The following is a 24,649-nucleotide window of genomic DNA, read 5'->3' on the forward strand; positions in this document are numbered from 1 at the left end:
CAAGTACAGAAACAGAGTAAGCATTCTCCCTTGTGCAAATGATCAATTTTTAGCAATTAATTTCACTTTATTTTATAAAAGTATGCCTGTGATAGGAAATTGAAAAATATTATCCTTTGTAAGAGAGGATTTAGAGGGTCTAGACAGTGTGGGAAAATGAGCCTCAGAAGTATGGGCTAGATTATGAATAACATATTGGTTACAAAAGGATATTCATTTAGATTTTCTGAACCTCCTTGAAAGACATAATTATGGCAGGAAACATTCTAGAACTCACAACAACCTGAAGAACAGTGTGAGAGAAGGTAAAACCAGTAGGACAGGTGAGTTAGAGAAAAATCCAAATATACAAAGGAAAAAAGGAAAAGGACATTTTGAAGATTCTGATAGAGAGAATTAAATAAAAGTGGCAGTCTGAAGATATTGAGTATAAAATGCTGGTAGGATACTGAATGAGATCTATTTTTAAGAAACTGCTACGTGTAGAGAAGACTGAAGGTCAACTGAGTAGCTGGGCTGGAAATACATACTTGGGAGTAAGAGGTATACATGAAGGCATCTGACATTATGCAGTACAGATGATACTGCCTAGAAGAAATAGTCATATTTAAGAAATAGTCATATTTAAGAAATATATATAAGAAATAGTCATATTTACTGTTTTAGAATTGATTTATATTTATACTGATTATACACAAGTTGCTTTAAAAATATTTTAAAAACTTTATTTTGTTTCTTACTATTATTTTTTAATGTGGTGCTGAGGATCAAACCCAGTATCTCACAGTGTGCTAGGCAAACACTTTATCATTGAGCCACAACCCAGCCCCACAAGTTGCTTTTATATGCATTTAAGTTACAAAAAGTTCTACTAACACACTGCCTTTCAACTTAAGTGTAGTTAATGATGTGTAAGATATATACTAAAAATGCTAGCCTGTAAATATATATATGTAAAAATATATATATGAGTTCTACATACATAAGAATGGATCCAGGACTAAAGAGAAGAAAATGATTACTATGGAGCCTGATGATAAAAGGCAAGTTTCATAGCCAAAAGAGGTTGAACTGGAGCCCAGAAAAAACAAATCAATTTCATTTCCTCTGCCCACTAGAATCATTTAGTGGTGGTTAACAGGGGAGCCAAGTTAACATTGTTGTGTTCCCTGGCTCAGTGGGAAATGGAGCTGTTGACCCATGAGTCTGCCATAGGTGATGAAAATCACCCTTTGCAGTGGGGAGAACTTAAGATTAAAAACAGGAGAAGGTGTTCCTGAAGAGATAACAAATAAAACTAAAGTAACAGTATTTCACATAGTACTATCAGGGTAAAAAATAGAAAATTTTGACTGGATAAGAGTGTTTACAACAGAGGATAGTCATAAAAAGAGGCTGAGGAGGGGAATGGGAATTGCACTTAAAGGAATTCTATAGATAACCTAATTTACCTGTGCTTTCACATAACATTGATTGGTGTCTTCCTGTTGTTAAAAGCAGCACATGGTAACTGAATAGAATTTGCAATACATGAAAAACAAGTGAAGCACAATCTCAAGCAAAAAGAGTCACTCTTTCACACATTCTCATTCATACTTCTTACTTAGACATGTATTTTATAAAACACAACTTTTAAATTACCTTGCATACACTAATTTTAATCTTGCCTTTTTTTTTTCTTTTTTGGTACCCAGGAATGAACTCAGGGGCACTTTACCACTGAGTCACATCCCAGCCCTATTTTTTGTATTTTATTTAGAGACAGGGTCTCACTGAATTGCTTAGCACCTTGATTTTGCTGAGGCTGGATTTGAATTTGCAATCCTCCTGTCTCAGTCTCCCAAGCTTCTGGGATTTCAGGTGTGCACCACTGTGCCTGGCTGAACCTTGACATTTTGATTAGTAATCTGCCATAAACTTAATCCACTGACTATTCATCTTTTACAACATAATTTTTATTATTCAGCATATTTTTCCTTTGAATTGAAAGGTATACATGATTCCTTTAACATATTGCAGGAGGTGGCTCAGTTGTAAAGCACCCCTGGGTTCAGTTCTCATTACCAAATATTAAAACATTTAAAAAATCAAAAAAGTTGTTTATGGCTTACAAAAAACATCACAGCTAAATTACTCTTCAAAATTATATTGCTCTCAACTTATTTAATTTTTTCCAGAGAAGCAACAGTTTATTCTGGGCTATGTACATGCACTTTGCATAAAATATATAGTTCACAGATGGGTTTGCTGCATCATTCACAATTGAGCTTGCAATGATACTGGCTTATTTATTTATTATTAAAGCTTTAAGGTTATACACAGTAGTTGGGTTTATCCTGACAAACTCATACATACATGAAAATTGATTTAAGTTTCTTCAAAAATTTTCTATCAATCTTCATTTTCATTGTGAAATGCTTAGTGATAGAGGGGATTATTCGTGATTCCAGATGCTTTCCAATTTGATAAAAAAGAATATTGATGTTTATTTAGTTTGCATTTTTGTTCAAGGGAAACACTTTTCATATTTTATGACTTCACATATGTGTTATGTTAATAACTCTGCCTCTAATGAAACATTATATTGACTTAAAAGAACTTATATATTAAAGATATTAAACCTCATTTAGTATATTTTAACCAGTATTTCCTATTTTTTCACTTAAATTTTAAGGTGCCCAACATGCATTTTTAAAATTTTCATGTAAAATTGATCAATCATTCCCTTAAAAGTTTCATGCCAAGAAAGCTTCAACTTTCAAAGTAGATAGTTACTGATGGCTCTTTCAGCATTAGTTATGAAGTATGGAGCTAATTTACTTTTTGAATAATACACTATCTAAATTATTTATCTGCATATTATGGAGTCCAATATTTTACATGCATAGTCAAATTCTATAACAATAAATAAATTACTTTTCATATTAAGGGTTATTATTATGTCTCCTATTGTATTTCAATCATCTGTTAATAACTAAAATAGCATTTTAGAAAGATTATTTTGCCAGTATCTGGAATTACTAAGTATGGAGGTTAATCACTAAACATGAAGAGACAAAAATGTACCAATCACATTAATGTCTTACCAGTAAGATGTGCCAATGAAAGATTATTGCTTTGCTATAGTAGCTGATATATTTGTTGCAAACCCAAAATGAGCTAGTGAAAAAAAGAATGGAATAGAAAATTGTAATTCTTTTCAGAGCAAGTAATGTTTCTAAGTTTCACAGTTCCAATAATGCTTTAGGCATAACATTAAAAATTCAGATTTTTACATCAGGTAATTGTACATAAATTGAATACCTTAATCTTTCTTAGTTTATAACAAACTTATTAAAATAATTTAATAGAATTTTACTACAATGAAAATGTACTTTATTAAGAACAAATTCAATAAAAGTACTTTTATTACAAGCTTACTGAAGTTAATTTGGGGAACAAAAAAAGTACTCGAACACATGGGCAAAACACATTCCTGAATTTCTTTTATCCTAACTTAACAGGGACAGTATCTTACTATTTTTAGAAATGTACTTTTTCTTGATATATAACTTTTTATTGTTTGTTAAAACTGGTTATAAAAAACTAAATAGAGTTCATTTTTGTCATTTAAAATATCAGGAAATTTTACCCTCACATATTAAAAATATTAATTATTGAATTATATTCCATAAGTAATAAACTGTGGCTTAATATTTGTTCTATTTCTAGAACTATGTATTTTTTTCTAGCATAAGTAAATACCTCTAAGAATATGACTTTTTCATCTTTAGGATTAATTTGTACAAACTGAGTCTCAGGACTAAAAATTACTGTGCCAAAGTATAAACATTATTATGATTTAATATGAAAATTAAAATTAAATAATGTCAATTCTCATCTAAAATTTTATTAATTTTTGGAAAAAAATTTGAAATCTGAAGCATACCCAATTTTATAATCACCATGAACTGTTAATAAAATATTTGCACCCCCCAAAAATAGAAATTCTAACAAATTAGCATCAGAAATTTCTTCCAATACAATTAGCAATTTAAACATATAAAATGAACTTACTTTCATATTTCTATGCATTTTGCCTTTAGTGTGCAAATAGGCAAGACCCTGAGATTTAAAAAATAAAATGTATCTGTCATGAGCACTACTAAAGTCGAATGGCTTGCCTCTTTCCCTCCTCCAGCATCTGCTGGGAGCAGAGTCCGCTCATGCGCCCTGAGTTTGCCCTGGGCACTTGGGCCTTGCGGAACCGCCATGCGCATGAGCAGAGTTTAGGACCAGAGCGGAAGTGAGGCAGGGTTGCGGCAAGTCTGAGTGGTGGCGACCGGTAGTCATGGCGTCCTCCAGAGGTCTCCTGGTTTCCTTGACAGTGTTAGTGCTGTTGCTTCTGGGACTTCTGTGGCTCCATGGGCAGCGGAGCAACGTGTGTGTCATCACGGAGGAGAACTGGAGGGAATTGCTGGAAGGAGAACGGATGATAGAGTTGTGAGTGTGGGGTGTTTGTCCCACTACGCCAGCCAGGTCCCCTAGGAGCCTGCTTACCCGACCTCATCCCCTCTTCCTCAGGCAGGCCCCAACTTCCCCAGACTCACCTCCCAGTCCCTGAGCAGGTGCCCCAACTCCTCTGGGTCCCCAGCTCCTTTTCTTCTGCACTGTGTTCCAATGTTCCTTTTCCAGTTATGTGGTGCGCCAAAGGATTTGTGCTCCATCGAATTCTCTCTTAACTTTTCCTCAGGACTTTGAGACTGGGATTTGGGAGTCATGAGTGGGGGTGGAGTCTGACTAGTTTACATCCTTTATAGATGGACATCCAGACTTATTTTCACTAAGTTTTACAGAAGAGAATATTGAGCACAATCTCTAGCTCTTTGTTTATTCTTAAGGAATTTCAATTTGTGGTGTTGGAATTTGGGACTTTTTGTTGCATATGCTAAGTTGAAATAGGGTTATTTAAAAATATTCATGCACCCCTCCTCACATTCTCTTCTCCCTTCTCATTTTTTTTTTTTTTTGTGGTGCTGGCGATTGAACCCAGGGCCTTGTGCTTGCAAGGCAAGCACTCTACCGACTGAGCTATCTCCCGAGCCCTCCCATCTCATTTTTCCATTGTGTATTCGCAATGTAGAGTATCCTTGAGTTGTGACTCCTTGGCCTTTGTAAGTGATAGTGCATTAAGAAATTATTACTTTATTTATTACAAACTCTTAAGAGCATTAGGTTGCAGTAGTTCGAACAAAACCCTGTGTCTTGTGTGGTAGTTCTAACTTAAAGTACTTTCTGCTACCATAGGAAATAAATGCCTTTGTTTTAGATGCTAAATAGTTGGTGGTGGTAGTATGACTGAAAAGAGTGGTGTAAAAGATATTAACCAATACAACCATTACTGAATATTGTCTGTATACTGCACAATACAATAACCTTTAATTGCATTATCATATTTAATTCCCTAATGATTGTTACTATTATCCCATTATATAGATGAGAGACAGATGTTTAATTTATCTGGCCAGATAAATTTTATCTGGTATATTGGCTTTCTTTGGGCCTCCAGAATAACCATGCAATAATTGTTAGAACACCTGCTTCTTTAACAAGACTCAGGTATTTTCCTGGATCATGTATGAAGTAAGTTGGCAATTAAGGAAGCAAGTGGTGTGGACATCCCAGAAGGGAGAACCCAGAAGACAGTCAGTAAATTTTGAATCATAAAACATAATAACAAAAATAAAATAGGGGAAAATGTTTAGTACACACATAATCTGTTGTTGAAACCATGGAGGAGGGGAAATATAACCAGTGGCAGTATTAGTTTTTGTTTTGTTTTTTTTTCATCAGTAGCTTGTTTTAGATTTGGGTCTGTAAAATATTTAATGTTAAAAACAATATGTTAAGTAGTAGAGCTTATGAATTTATATGCAAAATACAGTCAAATATTACTTTAAGATATTTTCAAATTCATTTGGTCAAACAGTAAATATAGCATCAGAAGAGGTATTAAGGAGAAAACAACAAACAAAATACACTGACAGTGAGTTAAATCCAAATTAGAGCATCTATCAGAAATTATAGAAGTGTTTTCTTCTTTGTTCATTGGCTAAAGATTTAAGGTTCAACAAGTCTTTAAAAAACACAAGATACAATACATTTGAAAAAAGAAAGGATTGCTGGACAGGGTGGCAAACACCTGTAATCCCAGCCACTCAGGAGGCTGAAGCAATCCCTATCCCTGATACAAAAAAAAAAAAAGAAAAGAATTAAATAAAATGGAATTAGTATTCTTAACAGTTTACTTTTAATTACAAGTGAATTATTTTCAGTTAATCTATTCCTGATCAGAAGGTGTTATAGAGATATTTTCATTGTGATGTAACATTATTAAGGAGTTTGAGTTTTATGTATCATACTAGTTTGCTTTATTCTGCAGTCCTGTTTTTGAAATTTTCCCTAAAACAAGTCAAGAAAATATGAATACAGAAATTGTATTTTTGTTTTTTAACATGTATAGACTTCATTTGTTCTGGTTCTATAAGCTGAGGGAAATTACAATCTACAGTAAAGTAGAGAAGCAAAATTCTAGAGAAAAATTAGGACATGGATGATTATGAATGCCATTAAAATGCTACTATTGTTGGTCATAGAATATGTAAACTGAGGGTCTTGGAAACTAACTGGCCAAGAGTTTCATTTAGTCTGCTTTAGTATTTGTGTGGGGGATAGGTTTTGAAATATTTGTATATAAAAATGCAGGTATCTAGCTTCTTTTAATATGAATAGCCTTCCTTCCTGGACTTGCCATTCCTGTGGCAATCCTGCTGCATAGTAGTAGTAGCTGCCTTAAGTTGTTACTTGTATTTCCTCATTCTCCATAGCCCAGGGTACTTTCTATTTTTCCAACCCCTTGCAATTATCTCTGCAGTACAAAATTGTTAAAATGGTAAACTTCTAAAAATGTCTTGAGCTTTCTGATGACCACATGGTAGTAGAAAAATCCAAGAGTTACTAAAGAGCTTTTTTTAATAAGGCCCTTGTGTCTTTAAAAATTTACTCTAAAGTTTGCTTTATTATGGATGGTTATGATCCTTAATTTATACTTCTTAATATCCAGATTTTTAGACCCATAGATCTGTTTTCATGTGCATAAAATTAACCACTTTATTTTTAGTTTTTAGTGTAAATATTTTAAATGAATTGTATGTTTAAAATATTCTTGGGTTGGGGTGTAGGTCAGTGCTAGAGTGCTTGCCTAGCATGTGTGAGGCACTCAGTTCAATCCTCAGCACCACATAACAATAAATACAGGTGTAGTGTGTCCCTCTACAACTAAAATATTTACAAAAATAGTCTTCACAATTTTGTTTTATCCCAAGATTAGAAATCATGAGAGCACTTAGCTTTTTGTTCTTAAACTATTTTTGTTATGCATTGTTTTGTCGTGCTTGTCAAAATCTTCAACCAGAATGGGAAAGTTTTGCTGAATGGGGAGAAGATCTTGAGGTTAATGTTGCAGAAGTAGATGTTGCAGAACAGACAGGTACTGTAATTCTGGATGATTTTGTTTCTTTGCCAATTATGTTGAAATTTATCTTATTGTTAAACATCTTAAGCTCTTAACCTTTCATTACATTTTGAAAACATAGTGTTTTGCATCTAGTTAAATTAGTTCTAAATCAGTTAAACTCACTTGACTTATCATCTCTCTCATGGGGGTTCAGCATGCAATGACTGCAAAAAGCTGATTCCCTAGTTGTGTATAGAGCTCATTGTTTGTGTCATCAGTGCTTGACACATAGTTAATAAGAAATGTAAACTGTAATTATTATTACCTGTCTTAAGAAAGATTCATAGTCTTTCCCATGTTTAGCAATAATATAAATTGCCTTTGTTCTTGTATGTCAGTTATGATTTGATTTGAAACCTAAGACCATATTGCATTTACCCTTGACACATCACTAGTAGTTTTAGTCATACATTAGTTTAATTGACCAAGTGCTTACATATATACAAAAATGTCTTCAATGATCAAACTTGACAAACTTTTAAATTGAGCTAATATGGAATAATGTGTTTTCTAAAGTTGCTTTAAGTATATAATTTATACTTACATTTTTTATTACAAATCTCTACTATTTTAGGCATAATTTTTATATTCTTAATAGCATTTAAATAATTTTGAATCACCTTATACTTAGTGATCATCCCATGTAAAACCAGATGTATGTTCTTTATCACTTGTAGGACTGAGTGTATGGTTTACTGTAACTACTATTCCTACTATTTATCAATAAGTATTCAAAGATTCTCAGTTATGGAGAAGGATGGATCATAGTGTAATTGGAATAGTAGGCCTCTCTCTTGGATCATGTTTGAAGAGCTGAGGTAATTTAATCTAGCAAATATTTTAGAGAGCTCATTTTGCTTTTAGAATACCCTAAGTTCCTTTAGATAGACAGATGATACTTGAAGTAGTCTTTGTTGTCAGAGATTTATAGTTAATTGGAAAGTAATGCTCTTGTGAAATTGTGTGATCCTCTTCAATATAGGAAATGGTTGTAAGCCCAGAGTGCTGTTGTATCGTTTGGGAAATAGGATGATGGGGAGATCTTGCTGTTTGCTGGAGCAGTTTCTGGAGAACACAATGTTTAAAGAAAATTTTGGACGTAGAGCATTTAAGAGTGCAGGGTAAGCATTCCACTCCATGGACATTCTCATAAACAGGAATGTTGGTATTTTCAAAAAGAAGCTAAGCCTTGAGGAGAAAGTAGAGGGTGATGCAGTAGTGTTAAGTCAGAAGGAACAGAATTGTGTAGTCTGCTATATCAGGTCTTTTAGTTTGACTTTATTGGTATTCTAATCTGGAGATAGGGAATCTCAAATCTGTCCACCTGCTGTACCTTGATGTCATCTAGGTGGTAAGCTAAATGTTAAGAGGTATTTCTCCTCATTTAAAATTTCAAAAACAATATGGCAATTCTGTTGAGTTTGGTGGTGCATGCTTGTAATCCCGGTGACTCAGGAGACTAAGACAGGAGAATCACAAGTTTGAGGCCAGCCTCTGCAACTTAGCAAGACACTGTCTCAGTATAAAAAATGAAAAGATTAGAGTTGTAGCTAAGTGGTAGAGCACTCCTGGGTTCATTCCCCAATACTGCCAAAAAGAAAAACAACAGCAAAACAAATTGGTAGTTCCTTGTGTATTTCTGTATTTTGTTTCCTTTTTCTTTTTTCCACTTTTTGCTTAATTCTTTAGACACTCATCCTCCCTTCTTATCTATTTAAGTTTCTTTTCCCTGTATCCCATAGGTGCTTCTCTCCTTCCCTTTTCCCTCATTCCTTTTCCCCACATGTTCCTTAATTGTTTGTAATCAGTATTCTCAATATCTGGAATTTCCTGTCCTTTTTCTCTTAATCATGGCATTTACCTTGCTTTTTTCTCTTCATTTTTGCCTGTTGCAATCTTACTTGTCCTTCAAAGAACTACATCAATTTCATCTTCTCCTTAAAACTTTATGTTTTTGAATGGGAGCTTCTTTGTAGTCTTTTTCTCTGAATGGATAAAGGATCCCCTGACCCTGTGGTAGGTAGTAGGGAACAATGGAGCTTCTGCACTTGAAGATGCACAAGACTGGAGAGCAGTTAGAACTGTTTGACAGAATCCCAAACATAGGGAATGGGAAGGTGGAGGGGGATGAAAGGGAGTGTGCAAAGTTGACTGTAAATAGAATCACTGAAGTCCATGGGAGGAAATCACTGTGCCAGATGCTTTCTGTGATTTAAAACTGAATGGCAGAGGTGATGTGACTATGATGTAAAATTCCACAAAAAACAAACAAAAAACTTTTAAACATATTTTAAAAATAGCTAATAATTTTCATGTTTCAGGCATTATTTTAATAACTTTTCATATGGTAATACTTTTAATATGTTAGTTATACGTAAAACTTAAACATCATTTTCTGATATTTATCTGCTTACAGCACTTTCATAGTACTTTCATACTTGAAAGAGTGAGAACAAAATCTTAAGTCCTATAAATGTGTTTGCAGCTAAGATGTCATCAGTAGTAATTCAACATGCTTCTACATTGCTAATACTTTTGAATAGTAGGATGAACTAAAATGAGGTGAAGAAATAGTGAAAACATACAAAATTTATTTTCCATTGCTATTAATAATTAATTCTGATCTTTAGTTGTGAGATGATGAATTCAGACACTATCCAGGTCCAAGGACTAAGAAGGACTTCATCAACTTTATAAGTGGAAAAGAGTGGAAGAATACTGAACCTGTTTTATCATGGTTTGGTCCAGGTTCTCTTCCATACGTATGAGTGATTTTTCTCTTATTTACTTCCCAATTAATTGGAAGAGATAATTATGTTTTTATTTCATATGAATAAATACATGTACACAGTTTATTTCTTGGACACTTAAAGCATATTTGGATTTATTATGTGTTTGATATTTTTAGTTAGATATTGTAAATCAAACACATAACCTTGATACTTATTATGCTATGTGATGCCATTCTGTAGAATTATGCTTAGAGCCTTTTTAGGAATATTTTATATGCTTAGATTTGATCATATGTGTCATTAAAAACTAAATATTGCCCCAAAGACTGAAGAGTGTAATGGGTATGTGGTAATTTGAGAGACTCAAACATTACCTACATATATTACCTTTAAACTCCTTGATGTACAGTGATTAATTACGTGTGATTACTCTGCCCATCTAACTTGTACGGATAATGTGTCTGAACAATATATAATGATATGATTAATCCCTGAGCTTAAATTTAGTTAGAAGATAGTTATGTTTATATACCAGTTAGGATTGTGAATGGCAAGCCTATTTTCTGCTACACAGTTGGAGTGCAAGGCCTCAGTGGTCATTCAAGAGACTTTTGGGAATGGTGAGTCATGGAGGTTATCATGTTCTCATCTTATTCTAGTATCCTCACCATACTTGCCCTTGGGAGATGGGGTGTGGATCACCAACTATCAGAGAAAAGTGCTTTGGATTCTGGGAGTAGGAGAAAGATCAGCTCTGAGCACTAATTTGTAATTTAAGTGTATCTTTTCCTTTTGTGCCTCCAGATTTTTCTTTAGGTATCAGAACTTCTCATTGAACCATCAAGTCCAATGCAATGATGGAACCTAGTATTTCTGATATAGTTTAGTTAGTGCAGACAATAGTGAAGCCACACAGAGGTTTAAGTTCCTTATTGATATTCCTACTTGTATTTTTTTTTTTTGTTGTTGTTGTTGCTATACTGGGGATTGAGCCCAGGAATTCTCTGCCACTAAGCTACATTCACAACAAATATTATTTTATTTATTTATTTTGTGGGTGTACTAGTAATTGATCTTGATGGGCACTCAACCACTGAGCCACATCCCCAGGCTTGTTTTGCATTTTATTTGGAGACAGAGTCCCACTGAGTTGCTAGCACCTTGTTTTTGCTACAGCTAGCTTTGAACTCATGATCCTCCTGCCTCAGCCTCCAGAGCCATTGGAATTATAGGCATGCACCACCACACCCACTCGATTTTAATTTCATTTTGAGATTGGACCTCGCTGTGTTGCTGAGGCTGGCCTCAAATTTTTGTCCCTGCTGTCTTGGCCTCCCAAATCACTGGGATTATAGGCCTGCACCACTACACCTAGGTTCCTACTTGGCCTGTTAAACCACAAAGGCAACATGATTAAGCTAGTTTTCAATGTTGAACTTAAAATGTTACTGATTTTTGTTAATTTTTTAAATATTTTAAGTGAATCTTAACTTTTTTTGTGGTAGAAAAGGCAATAGCTTGTAAGTTTCTGTGTAATCCTAAAGGCAACAGGCTGTACCTTTTTTATTGGGAGACTGTGTAGAGGGAGTATGGCAAAGGTAAGCTTCGCAGGTTCATCCACCCCATCATTTGTCATTGGAATAAGCCATCCTTTTACTTGTGCATAAAAAAGCCCAGATGTGTGCAACTGAAGTGGACTTGCACAGCTCAGCACATTCCATGTCAACCTCAATGTCATGTGGAGAAGCAAGAGGTGAGGACCAAAGATAGCCGCCCTTGGCCCTGGTTCTTCTCACTCAGATTTCCTCGGCATCAGGTTGCAAATGACTTGAAGTACAATTGTATGATTTGGGGATACATACGTGTTAGCTCCTGCTGAATACCATTCAGGAGGAAATAGGGAAATGTTCAACCTACTCTCCCAGTATCATTGGAGGTCCAGTGTCAAGAGGAATGAAGTCCTTTTCTACACTGTGGTTAATTTGGATGAAGGTTCTGAAGAGATGCAGTGTAGAATTGGGTGAAGAATATGGTGTTCTCATGTACACCATGGTTCTAAAAATGAGTCACTTGTGCTTCACAGGGTCAAGAATGGACACAAGAAGTGCTCTTTGAAAGAAAAAGGGAAAGCAGAGACACTAGGCATGTGGCATGTTGGTGGTGGATATACCCAGTCTAAGAAATAAAAAAGGATGCTAAAGCTTGCAAATGCTTTTTTTTTTTTAATTGACAAGCTTTATTTAGGTCATATTGGTTACAGATAACATATCTAAACCTATATTCCACCCCACCCTATGCGGCCCCCTGGGCAGGCTCTGCCACCTTTTTCCTCCAGTCTCACTTCTTTTTTTTTTTTTATTGTAAACAAATGAGATGCATGTTTTTTTCTCTGTTTGTACATGGCGTAAAGGCATACCATTTGTGTAATCATAAATTTACATAGGGTAATATTGTTTGATTCATTCTGTTATTTTTTCACTTCCCCCCCACCCCTACCACCCCTCTTTTCCCTCTATACAGTCCTTCCTTTCTCCATTCTTGCACCCCTTCCTAACCCTAACTCTAACCCTAACACTAACCCCTCCCACCCCCCATTATGTGTCATCATTCACTTATTAGCGATATCATTCGTCCTCTGGTTTTTTGAGATTGGCTTATCTCACTAAGCATGATATTCTCCAGTTTTATCTATTTGCCTGCAAATGCCATAATTTTATCATTCTTTATGACTGAGTAATATTCTATTGTATATATATAACACAGATTCTTTTTCCATTCATCAATTGAAGGACATATAGGTTGGTTCCACAATCTGGCTATTGTGAACTGAGCAGCTATGAACATTGATGTGGCTGTATCTCTGTAATATGCTGATTTTAAGTCCTTTGGGTATAGGCCAAGGAGTGGGAGAGCTGGGTCAAATGGTGGTTCCATTCCAAGTTTTCTAAGGAGTCTCCACACTGCTTTCCAGAGTGGCTGCACTAATTTGCAGCCCCACCAGCAATGTATGAGTGTACCTTTCTCCCCACATCCTCACCAACACCAGTTGTTGCTTGTATTCTTGATAATCGCCATTCTAATTGGGGTGAGATGGAATCTTAGGGTGGTTTTGATTTGCATTTCTCTAATTACTAGAGATGTTGAACATTTTTCCATATGTTTGCTGATTGCTTATAGATCTTCTTCTGTGAAGTGTCTATTCATTTCCTTAGCCCATTGTTGACTGGATTATTTGCATTCTTGGTGTAGAGTTTTTGAGTTCCTTATAGATTCTGGAGATTAGTGTTCTATCTGAAGTTTGGCAAGATTTTCTCCCACTCTTTAGGCTCTTTCTTCACATTGCTGATAGTTTCTATTGCTGAGAGAAAGCTTTTTAGTTTGAATCTATCCCAGTTATTAATTCTTGCTTTTATTTCTTGTGCTATGGGAGTCCTGTTGAGGAAGTCTGGTCCTAAGCCGACATGTTGAAGCTCTGGACCTACTTTTTCTTCTATAAGATGCAAGGTTGCTGGTCTGATTCCAAGGTCCTTAATCCATTTTGAGTTTAGTTTTGTGCATGGTGAGAAATATGGGTTTAGTTTCATTCTGTTGCAAATGGATTTCCAATTCTCCCAGCACCATTTGTTGAAGAGGCTATCTTTTCTCCATTGCATATTTTTGGCCGCTTTGTCTGCTATGAGAAAATTGTATTTATTTGGGTTTGTATCCATATCCTCTATTCTGTACCATTGATCCACCTTTTTCTTTTGGTATCAATAACATGCCATTTTTGCTACTATTGCTTTGTATTAGAGTTGAAGATCCGGTATTGCAATACCCCCTGCTTCACACATTCTGCCAAAAATTGCTTTAGCTATTCTGGGTTTTTTTATTCTTCCAGATGAATTTCATAATTGCTTGCTCTATTTCTGTAAGGTACATCATTGGGATTTTAATTGGAATTGCATTGAATCTGTATAGCACTTTTGGTAGTATGACCATTTTGGCAACATTAAATCTTCCTATCTAAGAACATGGGAGATCTTTCCATCTTCTAAGGTTTTCTTTAATTTCTTTCTTTAGTGTTCTGTAGTTCTCATTGTAGAGGTCTTTCACCTCTTTTGTGAGATTGATTCCCAAGTATTTTATTTTTTTTAAAGGTATTGTGAATGGGGTAGTTTTCCTAATTTGTCTTTCTGAAGATTCATCACTTATGTATAAAAATGCCTTAGATTTATGTCCATTGAACTTACATCCCACTAGTTTACTGAATTCACTAATGAGATCTAAAAGTTTTCAGGTGGAATTTCCTGGTTCCTCTAAGTATACAATCATATCATCAGCAAATAGGGATAGTTTGAGTTCTTCTTTTCCTATTCGTATCCCTTTAATTTCTGTGGTCTGTCTAATTGCTCTGGTTAGAGTTTCAAGGACAATATTGAAAAGAAGTGGTGACAGAGGGCATCCCTGCCTTTTTCCAGTTTTAGGGGGAATGCTTTCAGTTTTTCACCATTTAGAATGTTATTAGCCATGGGCTTAGCATAGATGGCCTTTACAATGTTAAGGAATGTTCCCACTATCCCTATTTTTTCTAGTGTTTTGAGCATGAAGGGATGCGTATTTTATCAAGTACTTTCTCTGCTTCTATTGAAATAATCATGTGATTCTTGACTTTAAGTCTATTGATATGGAGAATTACATTTATTGATTTTCTGATGTTGAACCAAGCTTGCATCCCTATGATGAAACTCACTTGATCATGGTGCACTATCTTTTTAATATTTTTTGTATGCAATTTGCTAAAATTTTGTTTAGAATTTTTGTGTCTATGTTCATTAAGGATATTGGTCTGAAATTTTCTTTCCTCGATGTGTCTCTGTCTGGTTTAGGTATCAGGGTAATATTGGCTTCATAGAATGAGTTTGGGAGGGTTCCCTCCTCTTTTATTTTATGGAATACTTTGAGAAGTATTGGAATGAGCTCTTCTTTAAAGGTTTTGTAGAACTCGCCTGAGAAACCATCTGGTCCTGGAATTTTCTTTCTTGGTAGGCTTTTGATGACTTCTTCTATTTCATTACTTGAAATTGGTCTATTTAAATTGTGTATGTCCTCCTCGTTCAGTTTAGGCAATTCATATGACTCTAGAAACCTGTTGGTGTCTTCAAAATTTTCTATTTTTTGGAATACAGATTTTCAAAATAGCTTCTAATTATGTTTTGCATTTCAGTCGTGTCTGTTGTGATATTTCCTTGTTTGTTCCGAATTTTAGTGATTTGTGTTTTCTCTCATCTTCTCTTTATTAGTGTGGTTAAAGGTTTATCAATTTTGTTTATTTTTTCAAAGAACCAGCTATTTATTTTGTCATTTTTTTGTATTGTTTCTTTGTTTCAATTTTGTTGATTTCAGCTCTGAGTTTAACTATTTCCTGTCTTCTGCTACTTATAGTGTTGGTCTGTTTTTCTTTTTCTAGGGCTTTGAGCTGTAGTGTTAGGTCATTTACTTGTTGAGTTTTACTTGTTTTCTTAAATGCAGTCCTTGAAATAAATTTTCCTCTAAATAATGCTTTCATAGTTTCCCAGAAATTTTGATATGATGTTTTCTTGTTCTCATTTACCTTGAAGAATTTTTTAATTTCCTTCCTAATATCTTCTGTTATCCATTCATCATATAATAGCATATTGTTTAATCTCCAAGTGTTGGAGTAGTTTCTGTTTTTTACTCTTTCATTTATTTCTAACTTCAATCCTTTGTGATCTGATACAATACAAGGTAGTGTCTCTATCTTCTTGTATTTGTGAACATTAGCTTTGTGGCATAATATATGGTTTATTTTAGAGACGGATCCATGTGCTGCTGAGAAGAAAGTGTATTCGCTCTTGGTTGGATGGTATATTCAATAAATGTCTGTTGAGTCTAAATTAATATTGATTGTGTTATTGAGATCTATGGTTTCTTTGTTCAATTTTTGTTTGGAATATCTGTCCAGTGGTGAGAGAGGCATGTTAAAATCACCTAGTATTATTGTGTTATGGTCTATTTGGTTTCTAAAATTGAGAAGGATTTGTTTGACATACATGGATGAGCCACTGTTTGGGGTATAGATGTTTATGATTTTTATATCTTGCTGATTTATGCTTCCCTTAAGCAGTATGAAATTTCCTTCTTTATCCCTTATGACTGACTTTGGCTTAAAGTTCACATTATCTGAAATGAGGATGGATACTCCAGCTTTTTTGCTGAGTCCATGTGCATGGTATGTTTTTTCCCATCCTTTCACATTTAGTCTATGGTTATTTCTTTCTATGAGGTGAGTCTCTTGCAGGCAACATATTGTTGGATCTTTCTTTTTAATCCAATCTGCCAGTCTATGTCTTTTGATTGATGAATTCAGGCCATTAACATTCAAGGTCATTATTGAGATATGATTTGTATTCCCAGTCATTTGGTTCATTTTTAAAATTTTATTTATTTATTCATTTTTTTAACACAACTTGGTTCCTCCTTTATTTGACAGTTCCTTTAGGATAATTCCTCCCTTTGCTGATTTGCTTCTTTGTTTTTTAACTCTTCCTCATGGAATATTGTGCTGAGAATGTTCTGTAATGCTGGCTTTCTTTTTGTAAATTCTTTTAGCTTTTGTTTATCATGGAAGGATTTTATTTCATCATCAAATGTGAAGGTAGTTTTGCTTGGTGTAAGATTCTTGGTTGGCATCCATTTTCTTTCAGAGCTTGAAAAATGTTGTTCTAGGCCCTTCTATCTTTTAGGGTCTGGATTGAAAAATATGCTGATATCCGTATTGGTTTCCCCCTGAATGTAATTTTGTTCTTTTCTCTTACAGCCTTTAAAATTGTGTCTTTATTTTGTATGCTAGGTATTTTCATTATAATGTGCCTTGGTGTGTGTCTGTTGTAATTTTGTGTATTTCTAGTCCCATAAGCCTCTTGAACTTGATTTTCCATTTTGTTCTTCAGATTTGGGAAATTTTCTGATATTATTTCATTGAATAGATTGTTCATTCCTTTGGTTTGTTTCTCTAAGTCTTCCTCAGTCCCAATAATTCTCAAATTTGACCTTTTCATAATATCCCATAGTTCTTGGAGATTCTTTTCATGATTTCTTACCATCTTCTCTGTTTGCTCAACTTTGTTTTCAAGGTTACATATTTTGTCTTCAATATTTGAGGTTCTGTCTTCCAGGTTTTCTATCCTATTTGTTATGCTTTCTATGGAGTTCTTAATTTGGTTTATTGTTTCATTCATTTCAAGGATTTCTGTTTGTTTTTTTTTTTCAATATCTCTAACTCTTTATTGAAATGATCTTTTGCTTCCTGTATTTTCTCTTTTAACTGTTGATTGTTGCAATCATTCAATGCCTGCATTTGCTCTTTCATCTCATCATTCAATGCCTGCACTTGCTCTTTCTGCTCATCATTTGCTTCCCTGATCACTTTAATTATGTACATTCTGAACTCCCTTTCTGTCATTTCTTCTGCCAAGTTGTTGTTGGATTTTATTGATGTAACATCTAGATTTGTTTGGGGCATTTTCTTCCCTTGTTTTCTCATGTTGTTGAGGTATCAGTGGAGTGCTGAGATGTTGCAGGTTTCCTCTATTGACTTATAATGGCCTGAAGATTGCTAGTATATCCCCTATTGTCCTTCAGTAGCCTAAAGTCTTGGAGGACGTTGATAATGTGGTGCTCCACAAGGAAGCTGCCTCTCTAGGTGTGGTGACCCTCAGGTGGGGTATATTCCCTGCTAGTGGGCAGAGGTGCCTCCACTTGTTGACCAAAGGTCATCCAAGGGCAACTAGGCTGCGGGCTGAGGCAAGGCCCTTTTGTGCCTGTGTCTCTGGTTTTACCATCCTTTGGGAAAACATCACCCGGCAGGGATGACTCACCTGGTGGGGAGGTCTCACTGGTCAGTTCCTCTCCTAGAGGTTCCCCTCAATCTACAACTACTACCTGGGATGGGCTGCCTTCCTCTGCAACGTTCCCAGGGGCCCGGACCTACCTCCTGGGCCTCGGAGCCTCACCCTTCACCGACGAGTCTCCTTAGGCTGCCTCTCCTCAGAGAATCTGCCCGCAGTGCTGGAAACTTCGCTCCGCCCTTAGGTGTGTCTCTGTGGGACACTTCCAGCAAGAAGCTGCCTAGGTCCTGGGACCCTGCTCTCTACCTAATCGCCTGGCTATGCGGCCCCTCCTCTGAGCCACCACCTGGAGCCCCGTACAATAGCTCCGAGTCCCAGAGACCTGCCACACACCTCTTCCTCTGGCCAGCTGCCCCATGTTCTGATGCAGTCTCTAGGAGTCCAAGCGCTGTGCTGAGCAACCACCTCTATGATGTTCCCAGTGGTCCATGTTCACCGTGGGGGGATGGGTGTCTTGCTGGGCGAATCAACTTCACAAAATTCCCTGTGTTCTGGGACTACCGCCCCATCCAGGAAGCCTCCCCAATGGGAGAGACTCACCCGGCAGCTTTGAGTTGGTCCCAAGTCTCTCACTATCTCCTGTTTTGAATCCTGCATCCTGGAGCAACATGAAATGCAGCCGCCCTCTAGTCCACCATCTTGAAAACTCTCTATTATTTTTTTAAAGAAACCATTTTTAGTTCATTTTTTTCCTTTTGATTTCAGACTTTCTACAACTATTATATTCAAAACCTTGGATTACTCCTTTGGGGTTCATACATATTTTTGCTTTTGCAACTCTGCTTTCAGGATTAACATTAGGACTTGTGAGTACTTAGTTTTTAGAGCACTAAAATATTTTAAAAAATAAATTGCATTAGTTGTATTATATGTAATGATTCTGTTTATTTTTACAGTGTATGATATTTGTAGGAAATTGCTTTTGTCATTCAAAAAGGCACAACTGCAGCCATACCTTTTAAGTAAATATAATTTACAGTGTTTTTGTTTCTGGAGATTTATTTGTTTTTTGCTGTGTGAATCTGAGGCCTATCACATGCTAATTAACAAGCTTTTTACCATTGAACTACATCCCCAACCCTGAAGTGTTTATATTTTTATTCACCTGTAATTTTCTTCATTTCTGTAAACACAGTTACACACTTAGTAGGTTCCTCTTCTGCTTTGGTTTCTGAGTTTGGATTGGTGAACTCTATCAGTTGTGTAAATGAATGGGGAGATGTGTACATCATGTAAAAATGGTAGCTCAGTGAATTTTGGAAAATTGTTATTTTCTTGACTCAGAGAATTTCACCATTGCATTTAGCTTGTAGCTATTTAATAACATTGATCTGATGTCAGTGTGTTTGCATACTTCATGTTATTCATGGATCTGCTTCAGTATACTTGAGTCAAAATTTTAATTTTTTGGTAAACATACTCTAATCTTAAAGTCACTCACTATGTTAGTGGCTGTACTTGAAATTTACTTTTGTTCCAGCCAATTTTCATTTTTTGGTAGAATATTGACAAAATATATTTCCTGTACCTCATCTGGATTTGTATTGGCCTGTACTGAACTGTAAAATAAATTTATATAATTCAAAGTATTTATTTGTGCTGCCTGTTGTAATACAGGTACTTCCCAATGTTTTATTTTTGATCTTGGAAAATTGTGCTGGTGGTAGAAGCCCTCATACTTTCAGTTAGTAAGGAACTTGGACTTTTCTTTTATCTATTGGCTCTTCAGCAACTTAATGGTTGACTGCTTAGGTGAAATGGTTTCCATTTTTTAGTTGAGGAAGATAAGGTTGAGAGAGATGAGGGATTTCCCCAAAGTCACACAGAAATTGCAGAGCATAGTGTAAACCTAAGTCAAACACATGACAATCATGATATTTTCTATATTTTGCTGCCCTTCTTAAGATTTAAAAATTCCTGAAATGAAATCAGTGAATATTTCATTTACAGTGAACCTATCCTTCCCAGATAGTTGTGTTGAGAGTAAAAGGGGCAGTTATGAGGTAAGTAATAATTCTGTCCTCAAGGGGATACTGACCTGCAGGAAAAACAGTAAACACAGATAATTTAAAAGATAAATTTATTATCAGGTGTAAGGTTTTTGCAGAGATATGAGAATAATTCATTCACAAACTCAAGTTGTGAATAAAAAATAACATTTGATTTAGCAAATACAAAAGATAACTATAGGAGGTTTTCAAGATGGCGGACTAAAGGGCGGCTGCATTTCACGTTACTCCAGGATGCAAGATTCAAAAGAGGAGATAGTGAGAGACTTGGGACCAACTCAAAGCCTCAGGGTGAGTCTCTCCCATTGGGGAGACATCCCTGATTGGGCGGTAGCCCCAGAAGGGAGGGAACTTTGTGAAGTAGAGTTGCCCAGCATGATGCCCCTCCAGCCGCTGGAGCGGTAAACACAGACAACTGGGATCATCGCAGAGGAGGTGGCTCAGCACAACGCTTGGACTTAGATCGACCACTGGGACTCCGGTTGGCTGCCTAAGGAGGAGATGTGTGGTGAGCTGTTTGGACTCAGAATGACCACTTTTGAACACTGGGGGGCTGCCCAGAGAAGAGGAGGAGCAGAGCGAGTTGCTTGGCCTAGGAGTGACTGCATCAGAGCCACAGGCAGTTGTCAGAGGAAGAGCTGAGTGGCAAGCTGTTTGGACTCAGAACAACCACTTGTGAACACTGGGGGGTTGCCCGGAGGAAGAGGAGAAGTGTGTCAGGTCGCTTGGTGTAGGAGTGACTGTATCAGAGCCACAGGCAGTTGCCAGAGGAGGAGGCGAGTGGTGAGTTGATTGGACTCGAAGCGACCGCTCCTGAACACCGGTGGTCTGCCTGGAGGAGGAGTGCGGTGGGTCACTTGAACTTGGACCCACCACTCCTGAACACCCAGGGGGCTACCCCGAGGAGGAGGAGGAGGAACAGGGCGGGTCACTTGGACTCGGAGTGACTGCCTAGGGCTACGGGTGGTTGGTGGGAGGAAGAGATGCAAAGTGAGTTGTTTGGACTTCTAGTGACTGCATCGGAACACCGAGTGGCTGTCCAAAGGAAGAGGTGTGTGGCTGTGGCGGGTCTCTGGGACTCAGAGCTATTGTACAGGGCTCCAGGTGGTGGCTCAGAGGAGGGGGCCACATAGCCAGGCGATTAGGTGCAGAGCAGGGTCCCAGGACTTAGGCGGCTTCTTGGTGGAAGAGCTGCACAGAGACATGCCTAGGGGCTGAGCGAAGTTTTCAGGACTGCGGGCAGATTCCCTGAGGAGAGACAGCCTAAGGAGACTCACCTGTGAAGGGTGAGGCTCCCATGCCCAGGAGGTAGGTCCAGGCCCCTGGGAACAATGCAGAGGAAGACAGCCCAGCCCAGGTGGTAGTTGTAGATTGAGGGGAACCTCTAGGAGAGGAACTCACCAGGCAAGACCTCCCCACTGGCTGAGTCTTCCCTTCCGGGTGAGGTTTTCCCACAGGGATGGTAAAACCAGAGACACAGGCCCAAACAGGCCTTGCCTCAGCCCTCAGCCTAGTTCCCCGTTGGATGACCTTTGGTCAACAAGTGGAGGCACCTCTGCCCACTAGCAGGGAATATACCCCACCTGAGGGTCACCAACCCTAGAGAGGCAGCTTCCTTGTGGAGCACCACATTATCAACTTCCTCCAAGACTTCAGGCTACTGAAGGATAAGAGGGGATATACTAGCAATCTTCAGGGACATTTTAAGTCAATAGAGAAAATCTGCAATATCTCAGCAGTCCACTGATACCTGAACGACATGAGAAAACAAGGGAAGAAAATGCCCCAAACAAATCTAGTTGTAACATCAATAAAATCCAATGACAGCTTGGCAGAAGAAATGACAGAAAGGGAGTTCAGAATGTACATAATTAAAGTGATCAGGGAAGCAAATGATGAGATGAAAGAGCAAATGCAGGCATTAAATGATCACACCAATCGACCGTTAAAAGAGCAAATATTAATAGGAAATTTATGTAAGATTTGCTTAATGCAGTATAGTTTCTTAAATTTTCCACATTCACACCATTAATGCTTATTGATTAATTACAGTTCAGTTTATAGATAGGTAGGTAATTAGAGTGAGTTTGGCAAGTAAAATGGATCTTACTATCAGTTTTTATAATCCTCAGTGTTTTCTTAATAATTTATTTCTTTTGGACATCCAAACAAATGTTAAGGCAGTCATAGACTTGAATCATTGTATCTTGATTTGAATCTGAAACAAATCTGCAACATATTTCTGGTCCTTGTCTTTAAGAAAAATCATTACCAGAATTTTATCAAACTTAGAAAAAAGTGGAGGAGGAACAAGAGGCAGGTGAAGATGTTTCAGAAAAGGAAGCTGAAAGTAAAGATGGAGCAAAGACTTCACAGAATGCCATGAGACATCGCTCTGTGGGTCCATGGTTGTCCATTGATAAATCCTAGTTAATTTTTATGGATAACTTAATATCATGATTTAACAAAAACTTGAAGGTTGATCATTAGTTTTTATGTGAACTGTGACTTACATATTACAGGGTTTGATGTAGATTGTTGGATTGCACAGGTTTCATTAAGAAAATAAAAGCAGATATAAAAGTCTGTAATATGTTTTAAGAACATTGTGGTGGTTTAAGCAATGTTTAATTTTGGAATATCTAATGGCAAACAATGAGATTTTTATGTTTGTTTAATAATTACCTGTTTCAAGTATGAATTGAAAAAAAATTACATTTCCCAAGGATTGCATTATTGGTTTATTTAAGATTAGAGAAAAAGATTTCTCATTTGATATGATTTTTCTCAGTTTCACTGTGTGAAATAAAGAGTATATTTCCCATAAATGGAAACTTTTTGCCCATTGTCTTGAGAAATGCATATTTTAGTGATAACTGTGGTCTTTTAGGGATATAGTTCAAAGTTTCTTCATATTTTAAAAATCATGCAAGTAATAAAAACTCTATTGCTTTATTGTAGTTTTCTGCACATCATATACATAATATGGTACTGATTAAGAAAGGTTTTATAAATGTAGGTTTTCTCTTGATTCCTGTAATGGTTAATTCCTTTTTTTTTGTTGTTCTCTTTCTTGGTGTATTGTTGTATTTTTAAATTTGCCATGGATTATATTTCTCAAATTGAGTGGTATAAACAGTATGAGTCACTCATTCTAGATTTTACATTATTATTATTGAACCTTTTCTTGAATATTTTGATTTTGTTATTTTTTTCTTTTATTTGTTTTTGTTTTTATGTGAAGCTGGATAGTCCTCATTTTTATATGACATAGGAAAGCTTTGGAATTTTATATTTTGAAAGTGCAAAGCTTAATTTGATACAAAATAAAGTTTGCTTTCTGCATTCCCCCTAAAAACTGGAACAAGGCAGGGATGCCCTCTTTCACCACTTCTATTCAACATCATCCTTGAGACTCTAGCCAGAGCAATTAGACAAACCAAAGAAATTAAAGGGATATGAATTGGAAAAGAAGAACTCAAACTATCCCTGTTCGCTGATGACATGATTATATATTTAGAGGCACCTGGAAATTCCACCAGAAAACTTTTAGAACTCACAAGTGAATTCAGTAAAGTAGCAGGTTACAAGATCAATGCTCATAAATCCAATGCATTTTTATACATAAGTGATGAATCTTCAGAAAGAGAAGTTAGGAAAACTACTCCATTCACAATAGCATCGAAAAAAAATAAAATACTTCGGAATCAATCTCACAAAAGAGGTGAAAGACCTCTACAATGAGAACTACAGAACACTAAAGAAAGAAATTAAAGGAAACTTTAGAAGATGGAAAGATCTCCCATGTTCTTGGATAGACAGAATTAATATTGTCAAAATGGCCATACTACCAAAAGTGCTATACAGAGTCAATGCAATTCCAATTAAAATACCAATGATGTACCTTACAGAAATAGAGCAAGCAATTATGAAATTCATCTGGAAGAATAAAAAACCCAGAATAGCTAAAGCAATCCTCAGTAGAAAGAGTGAAGCAGGGTGTACCGCAATACCAGATCTTCAACGCTATTACAAAGCAATAGTAATAAAAATGGCATGGTATTGGTACCAAAATAGACAGGTAGATCAATGGTACAGAATCAGAATAGAGGACATGGACACAAACCCAAATAAATACAATTTTCTCATACTAGACAAAGGGGCCAACAATATACAATGGAGAAAAGATAACCTCTTCAACAAATGGTGCTGGGAAAACTGGAAAACCATATGCAACAGAATGAAATTAAATCCAATCTCTCACTCTGCACACAACTCAATTCAAAATGGATCAAGAACCTCAGAATCACACCATCTTATAGAAGAAAAAGTAGGTCCAAACCTTCAACTTGTTGGCTTACGATCAGACTTCCTTAACAGAACTCCCATAGCACAAGAAATAAAAGCAAGAATCAACAACTGGGATAGATTCAAACTAAAAAG

The 24,649-nt window shown here is 36.3% G+C and overlaps 2 pseudogenes; both read left to right on the top strand.

Annotated features, from left to right (window-relative positions):
• Positions 1 to 4,330: 4,330 nt before the first annotated feature.
• On the top strand, positions 4,331 to 10,323 carry LOC124973144 (thioredoxin-related transmembrane protein 1-like; annotated as a pseudogene).
• A 1,553-nt stretch (positions 10,324 to 11,876) lies between these two features.
• Positions 11,877 to 24,649, top strand: part of LOC124973145 (coiled-coil domain-containing protein 138-like) — a 75,199-nt pseudogene continuing 62,426 nt past the window's right edge.

Source organism: Sciurus carolinensis, assembly GCF_902686445.1.
Source record: "Sciurus carolinensis chromosome 14 unlocalized genomic scaffold, mSciCar1.2 SUPER_6_x, whole genome shotgun sequence".
Lineage (NCBI taxonomy): Eukaryota > Metazoa > Chordata > Mammalia > Rodentia > Sciuridae > Sciurus > Sciurus carolinensis.